Source organism: Macrobrachium rosenbergii, chromosome 3 (genome assembly GCF_040412425.1).
Source record: "Macrobrachium rosenbergii isolate ZJJX-2024 chromosome 3, ASM4041242v1, whole genome shotgun sequence".
Lineage (NCBI taxonomy): Eukaryota > Metazoa > Arthropoda > Malacostraca > Decapoda > Palaemonidae > Macrobrachium > Macrobrachium rosenbergii.
In genome coordinates this window covers 45382213-45393115 of record NC_089743.1, presented here as the reverse complement: position 1 = coordinate 45393115, position 10903 = coordinate 45382213, and positions in this window count along the sequence as shown.

Genomic DNA, 10903 nt, shown 5'->3' with positions numbered 1-10903 from the left:
TATGAAAACTTAAATTATTATTACTAATATTGTTTTGTATGTATAAAGTTAAGTATACCTTAGTTTTACCAGACCCTGAGCTGATTAACAGCTCTCCTAGGGCTGGTCTGAAGGGTTACTTAGCAACGGGACCTACAGCTTATTGTGGAATCCGAACCACATTATAGCGAGAAATGAATTTCTATCACCAGAAATAAATTCCTCTAATTCTTCATTAGCCGTCCGGAGAGTTGAACTTAGGCCTAACGAGTGCAAGGCCACAACTCTACTGACTCTCCCAAGGAAGAGCTTTTTGTATGTATACATTATATATATATAATATATATACATATATATATATATATATATATATATATATATATATATATATATATATATATATATATATATAGTTATAATTCTAAAGCTGGGGTCTTGCTAGAGCAATGGGGTTACACTAGGGTGATATGCAAGTTACCTTAATTACCATAAAAATCCTGACTCTGGCCTTGAGGTCTGCTAAAATTATAAACAACAAAATACGACTGAAGGCCTACTTCAAGAGGGGAGTGATTAGGTAAACTCTGGGGTTTAACTTAATTAATTATATTTACAAAAGAAAACACATCAGAAGAATGATAGTGTAATTCTCGTGTAATAAGATGAAGAGCAAATGACTGGGAATTTGCTTGGCGAAACACAGTGGGATGCCGGCTTCAAAGGGCGTTGACAACGAGGTAGTGGGGACCACTATGCACACAAGATGATGCACAGATCCACAGCTGAATAACACCTAATCTGTAATCGAAACACTTATGGTTACTCAACCGAAAATAGCACTGTATTGAAGGAATCTAGGAATTGCATAGAAGATGCCTAGACTGAACTCGATTCCAATGACTCGAATATCATATGATTATGTTACACTTCTCGTCAGTGCTTTGCAAATTAAACAGCACAAAACATAAAAAGCAATACAGGTCTCACTGTAGGTATATCGCACTATGAAAAGAGAAACAGAAAATAGTTAAAGACAAATAGGGAATGTGACTGACGAAAAAACCTTTAATCCTGGTACTTTACCTTATTTAGGAGCTGAAATTCTCTTCTTACGGGGCCAGCGAGAGGAAGGGCAAGTGAATAAGTTCACAACAAAAGTTACATTGGTTACTGCCAGCCATGTGTTAGAAATAGGCAGTTGAATGGAGCAAGGGACAGGACATCCGTCCTATGGTGGCATCCGAGCAATTCTAAGACCGAGCATCTCTCTCCAAGAACCTTTATAACTTTTGGGAATTACATTTTTCCTCCTCCTAGGTGGCGTTGGGATCGTTCTGCCCACATGGAAATGTGGGCAGCATGGCTGAACTTTCAAGATGGCAGAAAGCACATGTTCATTTCGCCAGCTAACCTGCCTCAGGTGACGATTAACTCTGATTGGATCCACACCTGGAATTTAAGGAATTCTGGCAGCACTTGGACATGAAAGAGGTTAAAGTGGTTTCCCCCCAAAAGGTAGTGGTAAGAGAGACGTTATAGAGGCGAATTTGCCTACAGTGAATCATACTAAAATAAATGAATTAATTGCTTAGTTCTTATCTCCTTATTTCATTTGTGTTACTGACTCGAAGATGGTGTATGAGAGGATACTCTTGATAATAATAACAATAATTATATATATATATATATATATATATATATATATATATATATATATATATATATATATATATATATATATATATTATAAATATTTTTATTTAATAGCAGCTCGACCTCCCTTCCTTGATTTAATCGAAATATAAAAAAGCTCTCCCTTTGTTAAAGTAAGAGGGCATACCATGTAGGGAAGCAAGCGAGCAGAAGTTGTTGTGACCAAATCCCAACCGTCAAAAGGGGTAGGAATTTTAGTTTAGAGGCATATCAGAGAGGATAGGTTTTGCTAGGACCAACCTTAGCTAGATTGTACCTTAAGCTCACTTTTCTGTGACCTTTGTACTGGCGAGTTTTTTGTCATTCTACAGACGATACCTGCACCCACACCAAGTTGGCTTGTGGGAGGAGCTGAGACCAGTGGCGACCCAAGCTCCCCCAAGCTTCAAAGATCAGATGCAGAGAAAAGCCCAACAGAACCAGACATGTTACGGGCTGCCCACATAACCTTTGTCTCAGTCTCGAATTTAGGGGAAGAATTGCCATTCAACGGACCAAGGACTTTTGATGCAATTGATCGCTGCATTATCTATTCCAGCGGTAAGTCTGAAGGTGACAATTACTCCCAGTTCTCTTTCCCTCCAACTTAAACTCTCATTTTCGTGTTTCAGTTTTCCCTCTCTTAAACAGTCACTGACTAAGCAAATCCTAGCAAAACCATATCCCATTTATGAAGTCAAATACAGTATATGAAGTACAGTTATTGTTGCCTAGTGGAATTGCATAAATTATCCTCCATGGTGTTAAAGTTTTTTTTGGATGGTGGAATGTTATCTGGATACGTCTCTTCCAGAATTGTGCATGCCTTGGACCTGGCCACCCTCTTGTCTGGAGAAGAATTAGCATCCTTGATACCAAGATCCTCAATTCACGTGCTTGCAATTGCCTTATAGTTGCGTCACAAGAGGCTCCGAGCTGTTGGTTTATTCACCCCGTTATGTTGAAATATGTTGTGTCGAAAGTGGGACAAAGTTGGAGCTGTTGTTAGCTCCCATAAGAAAGTTAATATTGTACTTTGTTGAACTATTGGTTTGAGTATTGTTGTTGATTTAGTTCATGTGTTCAGAATAAATTGCTATATTCAATAATCTGGTCTCAACTGGCGACCTAATCTAGTTATGTTAAATTATCTGCCTTTTTTTAGGTAACTTTCAGCCCTAATTAATAGGATTACGTGGGTCTTAGGTTAAACAAGACAATATAAATAAAAAAAAGTAATAATTAAACTCATCAGCTGAATGACCCACGTAACGGTGTCGACACCTTGCCGATATCTCTGGGATTAGAAGTAGCATTCTCTAATTAATCCAGACAGATAAAGAACTTGGAATCAGATTAAATATGAAGTAATTCAAAGATAAAAAGTCAGGTCACATTAATTTCATGCTAAATTCTCCCAAACAAGGATACAGGCCAAGGTAAGTAATATTAAGAATACCAATGTTATAATAAGAAGAGTAGGTAAGAAAGTGTGCATTAAATGAGAGCAGCTATAATTTACAATTTACAATAAGGAAAAATTTACTGTGTTTCGAACATTACGGAGGTATAGCCGCATACCAGTCAAAGTCGTAACAAGTTGCTAAGTTAAGATTTGATATTTTACTATTTGGTGGCCAATGATTAAAGCATGATATTAAATTGTTGAACTAGTTAGCTATTGCATAACAGTATTGGGAGGGCGTGTGCCTAGCACTTCTTTCGTAAGATAGGACAGACAATTTACAAGCCCATAGGATATTTCTTACAAAGCAACAAGTGGAAACCCTAGAGAGAGAAGGCCCTGACTGAGAGTCACGAAGAGAATTACTTTCCCTCATGTGAAATCATATTAAATTTCTTTTCCATTAATATTGCAAATGAACTGTATCAGTGTTTAATTTCATAATTTGCCCTTTACATTAATGTAAATCAGGCCAGTAAGGACGTCACTTGTCCATTCCTTTGTATCGTGAAGGGCCCCGCAGTAAGCATGGCGGCCAATGGTAGGAATTAATTTCGGCGTCGAAAAAGAAAAAAAGGAGAAAATCATAACAAATTCGTTTTCCATCTTTATGACGAAAAATAACTCGCATTTATGGTATTCTAAGTTAAAACTTGCATTCCCACATTAACCTCATTCGTTTGTAAGAGGAATTCGGGTGTTTTGTTCTTTTGTATTGTAATGACATGGCGAAGAAAGGTGGGAGGTTTTGTATCCTCTGCCAGTCGGTGTCCCCCCAACTTGCTCCCAGTAAGGCTATTGTGTTTTGAGCCATCAGCTGTGTGTGGTCACGTAATCCATCCGCCTTCTTAAGAAGGGGTTACCTGAGAGCCAATGGCTGCCATTTTAAAACTTTGCTGTTGTTTACCTGTGTGATGTGACGAATAATGTCTGCCTCATATGCTCGACTTAGTGAACTACTTTGTCTCGCACATTACCGTACTCGCAAATCTTAAGGGAAAAAAATATACTTCAGTTAAATTGAAAACTAGGTATAGGATTTGATGCAACAGGTAAAAGAAAGTTAATAATTTAGTCAGGGAATAATTTATTTAGGAAATGTAACAAAAGTACCTACACAAATATACACTTTCGCAGGGAATTATATAAAAGAAATAAAAAAGAAACTAAGGATAATTTAACTTTACACAACTTAAGGAATTTTATCAAGAATTAAGAAGATTAATGGTAATAGGGCATGCTAATTTAGGCAAGACAACCCTTACCTAACATAACCAAAGTAATCAATATTTCAAAAGAAGGAACCCTGCTAATGCATTTACAATTTTCCTTATTTGCTCAGGCAGTGCGAACTTCACTTGCTGGATACTTCTCTCTCTCTCTCTCTCTCTCTCTCTCTCTCTCTCTCTCTCTCTCTCTCTCTCTTTATCCATTTACCCAAGCTTTTAAGATAGCTCAGAAGTGTACATGCACCGTCTTCATTGAAAGAACGGACCGACATAGGAATAATTAACTAAAATAAGGCAAATAAAAAGAAGCACCTCTGTCCCACAGATAGATGAGGATAAGTTAAGATTAACCACAGTTATTGAAAATGTCTGCCACGCGTGGGGTCTTTTATCCAGACTCAAGCATAAAAGCCTTCCTCCCTCCGCATGAAAGGAAGTAGCACAGCTGGTACTAGGAACTAATAACCCACGAGGGCCAGAACAACCAAAATTGATTTTTCTTTTCCATAGTGCCACTAATCCGAGGCACTGTCACAAACTGAAGCGCTTACCTATCTGTTTCTTCTTACTTTTCCTTTTTCTCCTACTTATTAGTTACACTGCTTGGGCAGAGTGCATTTTCCCCACAGTACAATTAGTTGTACTCCAAGATAAGTGTTGATTCCTAGGAACGCACTGGCACCATAGTGCCAACAGAGACAAAAAGTCCTTTGTGACTACACAAGCTACACCTGTACCTAGAGATACAGAGTGCCATAAGTGAGACCTTTACATGGCACACTCAGCCACAGTGCCACCTTATTAAAAGGGTGCCACGCCACTGAAGTGTCACCCAAAATCTGAGGGACACTTCCTCAATTCCAAAGTACGTCCAGTCATCCCAAGTAGATGCCCTTACCACCAGAACCACGGCTACAGAACATTACAGAGCCTTCATGGATCTGGGGAAGGAGACAGGTCTCATAGGACAAGAACTCGCCAAGTGGGTCAAGGAACAGCTGGATGACTTGGCCAAGCAAGAGAGGGAAGAAAGAGCAGAAGAGCGGAAGGAAAAAGAGGAACAGCAGAAGTATGAAGCAGAACAGAGGAAGTATGCTGAAGAACAGAGGAAGTATGAAGCAGAACAGAAGAAGCATGCTGAAGAACAGAGGAAGCATGAAGAAGAACAGAAGTGGCTGGAAGATGCAAGAGAAGAGAACAGAAGACAGCATGAATTAGCCCTCAAGGAAAGTTCTCAAGCTCTCAAGGCAAGTGAGCTAGCTCTCAAAGAAAATGAGCTCGAGCTGGAGAAGGCTCGAAGGGAAAATGCTGAAGCTCTGGTTACTCAACAAGCTTCTAACCCCACACCTGCTGCACCAAATGCTCCGATCTCAAGCATTAATTCCCTAGTCCCCAAGTGGACCGAGGAAGAGCCAGAAGCATGGTCGGAGGAAATAGAGTTGCTCTTTGAAAACGACAACACCACCAAGACAGAAGGCCTTAGTGCTTGCCAAGCTTATGGAAGGAAAAGCTAAGGCAGCCCTCCGCTCACTGGAGAAAAGTCAAAGAGGCGACATGGTAGAAGTTCATAGGGTCATAACGAAAGCCTGCGAAATAACCCCGGAGAAATGGAGACCTCGGTTCTGAGGTCTTGCCAAGGAGGTTGGCTGGTTCTGGACTGAATGGGCCTGTCACGAGACCCAGTCCGGTAAAACTCCCTGTTGTGCACTACATTTGAGGACCTATTCAATCGGACCATGCTGGAGGATCTTTTCCAATGTGTGCCTGGGCCCCTTGCTGTGGATCTCAGCAACAAGCAGCCCACAATGCTTATGAAATCCTGCCATATGGCTGATCCATGGGAAACCTACAACCAGTCCCACAGCACATCTCAAAGGCGCATAGTGCCACCCAGGTACCTCTCAGGCTTGACTCGCCTGAAGAATGGACTGCCTAGCAAGCCTACATGCACCCACTGTAAGTAGGTGGGGCACACTGAATCTAATTCCTGCTACAAGTTGGGCAATAATAAGCAGCCTTCTACCAACAACCAGAACTCTTCTCCCTACACTTCCACTCATCCCTCTCCACCAACAGTCACTACAGGTAACCGAGCCCCCACAGAGAGCTCTTGCCGATCCTGTAGTGTTGCCGATCATTATAGTGCTGGACATCCGGCCTGCCCAAATCACGTCCCAGCCACCAAGTTCGTTAACTTAATAAGCACCTCATTCTCCACGGCCGGGCCCCAGAAGATGCATCGTCCCAAGAGGCTGGATACCCATTTCATCTCAGTGGCACCCCCAGTGGCTCTAGCCTGCCTGTGGTCCTACCGGTCATGGTAAACACTGCAGCCAATGTTAGCCTGATTGCCAAGCCCCAAGTGTCAGCCAGTGCCACAGTTGATGAGAAAACTCTGTGGGAGATGAAATTGGTAGAGGGGCACATCAAAACCATTCCCACAGTCAAGCTCCAGGTCACGACACCTTAGGCACGCTACCTCACCACCTTGGCGTGGTGAGTGGAATCAGGCCTGGAGTTGATTTTCTGTTGGGTTGGGACCTCCGCTGGGGAAGCCCTTCCCAACGCCACTTCACAGCCATGCTATCTCCTCAACGGAAACCCTGGCTGTAGGATCACCAACTCAAGCACAGCCACTTTGACTGGCATGCCACCAGAAGAAGAAGAACCACTTCCTCCCCCCAAAGTGGTCAGCAGAAGGGGCATCCGCAATGTAATTCCAGGCCTAGTCCTCCCTCTCCATGAAAGGACGGCCAGCAACAAAGTCCTCCCCCTCCACGAAAGGACACTCAAGGGAAGCAGTACCACTGTGGATCATGCAAGGCGACAGGCCACTCCACTAATTGGAGGAGTGCCCAAATAAGCAATGCCCAGTGGACACCCCAAATCAAGACTCTCCAAGATGCTCTGACCTCCAGCTAGGACAGGAATCTCTATCTCAGCCCAACTCAAGCCATCTGCTAGGTATTGCACCTCTGGACCCCTCGTCAGGCATGCCTGACCATCAATCTCTGCCAGTGCCACTTGTGAGCTCTGAGCAGTGCCACACTCCGTCCATCTCGGGCTTTGAGCCACCACAAGAATTGGGCCCTGTGCCCGATCCAGATCATGAGACAGATCCTCCTCCGGGAGATCCAGGAACTGTCACAGCATTAACCTTAGTAATATGTGAGCCTCCGGCACCCGACACTTCTTCCTCACCAAACCTGTTCCCAGAGGATGAACCTCTGATGGATCGAACTGCAACACCACCTCTGGGAGACCAGGAACTGCCCTCCCAGGACGCAGAGGTTGAGACCGCTCTTGCTCCAGTTGTCGCAGCAGCCATAGTAGGGAGCCCTCCTGTGGTCTCTGAGGTTACCTCTGACTTTGCGCCTGCTAGCCCCCCTGGCCTTTCCCCAGAGTCGGTGCCCTCATGACCTCCTAGGACTGACATAGACAGGCCTTGGAGGAACCTGGAGAAGAAGAAGAAGGGGTGGAAGAGAGCCAAGTAGTTGCAAGAGCCCTGAGCTCATCCTGGCTCCTGCCCAGAGGAGGTAGTCAGCGTGATCTCTGTCTTAGCAACAGCCTAGACCAGACTGAGTAAGTAGTAATAGTAACCTTGTCATTTAAACCTTGCAATGAGCAGCAGTAACCACGTAAGTGTATCTTGTGAAGCCAGTAATTGTAACTATTGTGAATAGAGCCACTGAGCTCATGACACGCATGGCATAATACCTCAGTTGAGGCAAGCATTTTCCATATAAAGAAAAACTCATTTAAAGAACTCATATTATATCTTTGTTTACTGTGATTACAAATTCTAGGGTAAGACATTGTATACTTGTAAGAATATTGCAACTTAGCTAGCTCATTGTCCTGTACGTTGGTGCTACAGTAGTGTTCTAATAGGTTGTCATGAAAAATAGAAGTGAATGTACCATTTGGCCAGGACTGAATATCACGATCATCAGAGGTAGCACGTAAATATCTGTAAGCATTTTCAAGTAGTGTGAGGAGTCTGTAGAAAGTAAGTGATTAAACCTCATATCCCATTCTTGAGTCAGGTAGATCCTTAGCTAGTTGCATTGAAGAGGGCAAAATCTGTTCAGGGGAAAAGAGTAAAGTAATCGAGGGGAACAGCTTAATTAGCACAGACCTTTACACCCGAAAGGGAGTGAAGGCCTTTTTAAAGAGGGGAGCTGTTATAAATATTTCAATGGCAGTTCGACCTCCCTTCCTTGATTTAATCAAAATATAAAAAAGCTCTCTCTTTGTTAAAGTAAGAGGGCATACCATGTAGGGAAGCAAGCGAGCAGGAGTTGTTGTGACCCCAACCTTAGCTAGATTGTACCTTAAGCTCACTTTTCTATGACCTTTGTACTGGCGAGTTTTTTGTCATTCTACAGACAATACCTGCACCCACACCAAGTTGGCTTGTGGGAGGAGCTGAGACCAGTGGCAACCCAAGCTCCCCCAAGCTTCAAAGATCAGATGCAGAGAAAAGCCCGACGGAACCAGATGTGTTTCGGGCCGCCCACTTAACCTTTGTCTCAGACCAAGGACTTTTGATGCAATTGATCACTGCATTATCTATTCCAGCAGTAAGTCTGAAGGTGACAGTTACTCCAAGTTTTCTTTCCCTCCAACTTGAACTCTCATTTTCATGTTTCAGTTTCCCTCCCTTAAACAGTCACTGACTAAGCAAATCCTAGCAAAACCATATCCTATTTATGAAGTCAAAAATATTAAGTACAATTATTGTTGCCTAGTGGAATTGCATAAATTATCCTCCATGGTGTTAAAGTAATATTCTTGATTTAAGATTCATCCCTTGCAGTCAATTAATGACAAGTGAGAGTTTTTTTTGGATGGTGGAATGTTATCTGGATACGTCTCTTCCAGAATTGTGCATGCCTTGGACCTGGCCACCCTCTTGTCTGGAGAAGAATTAGCTTCCTTGATACCGAGATCCTCAATTCACGCATTTGCAATTGCCTTATAAATTAGATGCGTCACAAGAGGCTCTGAGCTGTTGCGTTATTCACCCCGTTATGTTGAAATATGTTGTGTCGAAAGTGGGACGAAGTCGGAGCTGTTGTTAGCTCCCGTAAGAAATCAGTTAATATTGTACTTTGTTGAACTAGTGGTTTGAGCAGTGTTGATTTAGTTCATGTGTTCAGAATAAAATACTGTATTCAATAATCTGGTCTCAACTGGCGACCTAATCTAGTTATGTTAAATTATCTGCCTTTTTTTAGGTAACTTTCAATCTTAATTGATAGGATTATGTGGGTCTTAGGTTAAGCAAGGCAATATAAATAAAAAAAGTAATAAACTCATCAAGAATGACTCACGTAACAATATATATATATATATATATATATATATATATATATATATATATATATATATATATACATATATATATATATATATATATATATATATATATATATATATATATATATATATATATATATATATATATATATATATATATATATATATATATATATATATATATATATAATATATATATATATATATATATATATATATATATATATATATATATATATATATATATATATATATATATATATATATATATATATATATATATATATATATATATATATATATATATATATATATATATATATATATATATATATATATATATATATATATATATATATATATATATATATATATATATATATATATATATATAGACACACACACGCACACACGCATAAGGGCCGGAGCTGAGGCTCGAAGTATACATCACGAAGGAAGTAAAATGGAAAGGCATCCTCATCCTCTAACAGTTTATTTTCAATGCAATGCCGACGTTTCACGGCGAATTGCAAGTCGCATTTTCAAGGCTATAAAATATAATTTGCGAACATTAACAACAAATTAATTTATGAAGATATGCAATGGCAACAGCACTTTATGAAGTAAAAACATTTAAAACAAAACACCTCATTCCAAGACAAGTCAGTTATAAGTAAAAGGAGTTCACTAAAATCTTAAAACTACCTACCTGTATGAAAGAAAGAGCAAGATAACATAAATAAATAAAAACAGTGAGGAAAACCAGTTGCCCAAACTAGGCTATAAATAATTTTACTGAAGACGATGGAGTATTTAACGACGGTACAGTCTTTTTTATAATTATAGATTGTAGGATGGTTAAGTCGTTGTTGTTTTTATATATATATATATATATATATATATATATATATATATATATATATATATATTATATATATATATATACTGTATATATATATATATATACTGTATATATATAAAACTCCAGTTTTTTCCCCTCTTCCTTGACTTTTAAGCTTTTATATTCTGTCGTACTCTATTCTCTGTTGCTACAGAAAGGGACAGCGTTAGTTGTACTAGCTGAGAAAACTCTTGGAAGCCTTGGTAGACGCGAGTCTAATGTAAGACAGTTTTTGCTTAAGCCTATTAGAGACAATTTCTGCTTAAGCCTATTGTAGGGAGAGATGCCTTTCGGGAAAGTGGGTCCTTTGGTAAG